The sequence below is a fragment of the Triticum dicoccoides genome, chromosome 2B, assembly GCF_002162155.2.
Source record: "Triticum dicoccoides isolate Atlit2015 ecotype Zavitan chromosome 2B, WEW_v2.0, whole genome shotgun sequence".
NCBI classification, from domain to species: Eukaryota; Viridiplantae; Streptophyta; class Magnoliopsida; order Poales; family Poaceae; genus Triticum; species Triticum dicoccoides.
The window spans coordinates 591,363,028-591,367,482 of NC_041383.1; the positions used below are offsets into that span (position 1 = coordinate 591,363,028).

Here is a 4,455-nt window from a genome sequence, read left to right on the forward strand (position 1 = left end):
TTTCGAACGGGTTTAATAAGTCAACCAGTGTGTTGTGTCCGTGTGGTCGTATGTGAGCAGTCATCTATTTCTCTGTGGCTGACGCGAGCGGGAGAACCACACGAAGAGAGAGAGAGAGAGAGAGAGAGAGAGAGAGAGAGAGAGAGAGAGAGAGAGAGAGAGAGAGAGAACGCGAGAACTGCGTGACGTGTGAGTGAGAGTGTCACGCGCGCGTGAGGTCTTCAGCGTCCGAGTGAAGTCTATTTTAAACCATGAGAATGTAGAGAGCGACCCAAACGAACCCCCACGTCCAAATCCCTGAAGTCCGTACCCTGACATTGCCCATCCCGCTCCTTTTTAACCATTGGGTCGTATCCAAACGGTGGGATTCCTATATGGCTTGGGGAAGTGCGGGATCAGGATGAGTCAGTTGCCTGCAGGTGGGTCCCATGGTCGCCTGGCTTCGCCGGTGAGCGTGGAGGCGGCGTGCCTGGCCGCGTTCGACACGCACCACGGCCTGGACTATGGTCATTGCGTGCGCTCCCTTGACACGGACCCGCGCAGTGCCGAGGCCTCCGGGATCCACGGCCTGGCAGTACTCGTCACTAGGATCGCCGTCGACGACGACGCCAGCACAGAGGCAAGGACTAGCAACCTGGACTAGGCTGAGGACGCCGCCGGCGCCAACCAGGCGTGCTGCGCGCGGTTCGATCACTGCCCGCCGACCTGCTCCGCGACGCACTCGATAACCTACAGGCCAACGTGCACGGCCATGCCTTGGAACAGCTCATGGCGGCGCTGGGCGCGTCCAAGAGCTGCGAGGAGCCGAGGACACCTGGAGGGGCACCTCAGCTCACGCCGTCCCCGTCGCCGCCCACAACCGCGAGTACGACCGCAAGGTCCACATCGCCGTCGGATTCACCCACGTCTTCGACGTGTGATCATGGTCGGACCTCAGCCTGGCTCTTGCTTGCATGCCTCCATGAATCATCATCTTCTTGCATGGACTGGATTTCTTCATCGCCATTGCCCGTGATTACTACTATTATATACTTTGTAGTATAACAAGTGTAGCTGGATGGAACTGAGATTGAGTGGTAGAAAAATCATGGATGGATGCGGCATGTGACGCAATGCAGCCATTAAGTGAGATTCAGATGATGCGCCTTCAGAAATCAGAATCTCTGAATTTGACGAGAAATCGAGGAGCCCAGTATCTCTGAATTTGGTTTCAGTTGTAGCTGGAGCAGCGGCGGCGGCGTGGGCTCAGAGGCATGCACCCCCATCCCACCTGGCGTCTTAAATTTGCAGTCCCACCCTCCCACAGTGCCACCTCAGCAAATCCAGTCCTGAAACAGGTGTAAGGGTGATTACAACCGGGATTAGCAAAGTCAGGGTATGAACTTCAGGGATTTGAATGTGGCGGTTCATTTGCGTCGCTCTCTACATCCATCCTTGTTTAAAACAGACTTCACTCTCAGCGTCCAATCCATGTGCGCGTCAGGAGGCACTGCACCCATTCGTCACCACGACGCCAAACCCCACAGCGCCCCAATCGCCCGCAACCCTTTCCCCCGGACACCGCAGCTGCCCTCCTCCTCCATCCTCTCGCGCCCCCCTCCCACATCTCATCCAGCCCCCTTCCTCGTTCATCCCTGAACAGATCTGAGACGTGCGGGCATCGAGGAGAAGGGCGACGGTGGTGGCGCTTGATTTGTGGCAGCGTCATGGATCGGCCCCTGCTGAGCGACAAGATTGCTGGATTGCCACAATCTCACCTCGCCCCACCAGCTTCCAGCGCCATGGATCCGCCGGAGACGGAGGGCAACAAGTGAGAGGGAGCAGGATAAGAGGTGAATCGAGGGAGTTAAAGAAGAAGCTCACACGGGAAGGGGAAGAGGAAGTCTTGCGGCGTATCCTCATCTCATCCCCGGCTGCAGATCTTTTGACGCCATGGCACTAGAGGTGGCTCCTCGATGGAGCCGGCCGCTCTTGCTCGACGCCACTATACACAACACCGAGGTAGGCTCGACTACCTTTCTCCTCTCTCCCGTGTGATTTGTTCTCTATTGATTTCCCCTCTTGCCTGTTCTAATTCGTGGGCAAAACAATGGAGGATTTCTTCATTGTTGATCTGATTTGGGGCTGATTTTCCCCTAGATTCCTTCCTTTTATAGTTCTTTTTCGACTTGTTGTTCATCGCGTCGATGGCTTCCACGGAGCAGAGGAAAGTATGCCCTCTTCATCTCGGCAGAGGAGCGGGACGGCCAGGAGCTGTCGTCCTGCTACCCTATGCCAATGGATGCGCCTCCCAGATGGCTAGCAACGGCAGATCCAGCTGGAAAGGACTCTATGGTAGGTTTGGTTTGTTCTCCACCCCATGAAGTATAGTTTTTTCCGTAATTTATTTATGTAGATTTAACCTCAGACTTCACAGAGGTAGTCATCTTAAATTACTTTGAAGTATTGTTATTGGTCACATGGTTATTACGTTTAGATGCCACTACTCTGCATGGGCTGTTACTAACACAAATTGCTGTTGTGATTAGGTACCAGTCCTATTATTGAAGCCACTTGATAGCTGCCATTAGCTGTAATGTAATTAGGTACCAATCCTATTATTGAAGTTATTATGGTATATGTTGCTGCTACATAAATATACTTTTGTGATCATGAAATTGTATTTAGTTTTAGTATCTCTGGTGATGTAAAAGCTAACCTGTATCAAGCTAGGAGTATAATTCCTTTTTGTAAATCTGGCTAATGCTGACAATGGACATGCTTTGATATTTTTCTCTTCTCATATTGTTAGGCAGATTGAGAAGCTGATCCAAGCGAAGCAATGATGTAAGATGCGAGGATAACTTCTACATGGTACTTCCTGTAAGAAAAGCATCATAATTCGATCAAGTATACTCATGAAGAATGCATATAATGTACCATGAAAATGATAACGGAATGTTCAATTATTTTTTGTTAAAATACTGATTTTCTTCATGTAGTTCTTTCTGGCATACAACAGATTGATGATTCAAGAGTGTGTTAATGTTGATGTAGTCCTCTTGGTTCCTAATATGCTTATTGCTTCATTTCTTTAATCTTGGAAGCTGCAAATCTTCAGTAGAACTAGATTGTTGATATTTCCCAAAAAATACAAAGCTACATTTTTCTTTTACTTGTTTACCTGGATCAAATTGTTCACCAATTGTATCTGGGCGCAATTTCATACTCCCTCCGTTCCAAATTACTCGTCATGGTTTTAGTTCAAATTTGAACTAAAACCATGACGAGTAATTTGGAACGGAGGGAGTATAAGATATGATTTTGTGTGCACTAAAATAGCATTCTACTCTTTTAGAAATTTTTTAATACTTGTGCTTGGCTTTATGGAATAAATAACATATAAGATAGCTTGCTGCAAATATAAAAGGGGTGGTTCTTTGTTTTCTGTTATGCACCTCCAAGATGTTTGAGATAACTATATATTTAATGGCAAATACTTCTGATAGATAGTACTCAGTTCAGTATTCTTAGCAATATGTTATGCTTTATTGTCAGTGCATTGGTTCTTTGTCATTTGGAGCAATTTTAATTGTAAGTAAACGCATGATTGTTCCCACATGCATATGGATTTGATGAATTAGCAGTACAAAGTCTGGTTCTTAAGATCATGAAAGCTTTACAGAGCTGCATGTTTTCTGCACAACTCCCATGTTATGGATTGTTGGAATATGTAATGCATCTGATCTGCAATCTATAGATTATTTTTGTAGATTTAATGCATGGATCTAATTGTTTGGCCTGATAGTGGTAAGCTTGCCATGAAATCCAACATCTGCAGGTTTGGTGTTCTTCTGTTGGAGCTGATCACCAGGAGAAGAAGCTATGATGCTTCGAGGCCTAAACCAGAGTAGAGCTTGCTAACATGGGCAATCCTACATTGCCATAATTTGGTAAGTAACAACAAATTTGGTTCACAATTTGTGTAGGCGTATTAACACTTACCTTCTGTTCATCTTATGCAGTCAAGACCATTTATGCATGACGAGAGGAAATTCCACCGGCTGGCTCGCCCAGCGCCCCGCGGCAGCTACCCGCTGTCGGCACTCAACCAGCTGCTGGTGATCAACATCATGTGCCTGCAGGACCAGCCCCACGTCCGCCTGATCATCGCCAGCATCACGATAGGCCTGAACCATGTCGCCAGCCAGCTGTACGTCTCCCTGGGCTCCCTGGCGACAGCAGCGGCTCGCTGTGCTATGCCTGCACACGATCCAGACAGCGAGGCAGTGGCAGCAGGAGGGTCGTGCAGTATGCATTGCAGCCTCCTAGGCCTTCCTTAGCCTGGCGAGAGATGAAGCGGCAGGTTGTTGGACTTGAACGTATGATAGGGTCAAAGCCCTCTCTTTGTATTCAGAAACTGCCTGGTCTTAGGGCTGTACGAAGGAGCGACTGGTAAACATGGTAGTTGCAGTT

At 48.4% G+C, this 4,455-nt stretch overlaps 1 long non-coding RNA gene and 1 pseudogene across 3 annotated transcripts; both read left to right on the forward strand.

The window, feature by feature from the left end:
- The first annotated feature begins 400 nt into the window (after window positions 1–400).
- On the forward strand, window positions 401–920 carry LOC119361033 (annotated as a pseudogene).
- Window positions 921–1,458: 538 nt separating this feature from the next.
- LOC119365059 lies at window positions 1,459–4,449 on the forward strand. Of its 3 annotated transcripts, none has more exons than XR_005175298.1 (6): window positions 1,459–2,001; window positions 2,140–2,334; window positions 2,529–2,585; window positions 2,792–2,862; window positions 3,821–3,932; window positions 4,005–4,449. It is a non-coding gene; the product is annotated as an uncharacterized LOC119365059 (long non-coding RNA). The 3 variants fall into 3 exon arrangements; XR_005175299.1 differs by having other exon boundaries at window positions 2,157–2,334; XR_005175297.1 differs by having other exon boundaries at window positions 1,460–2,334.
- Window positions 4,450–4,455: the final 6 nt, after the last annotated feature.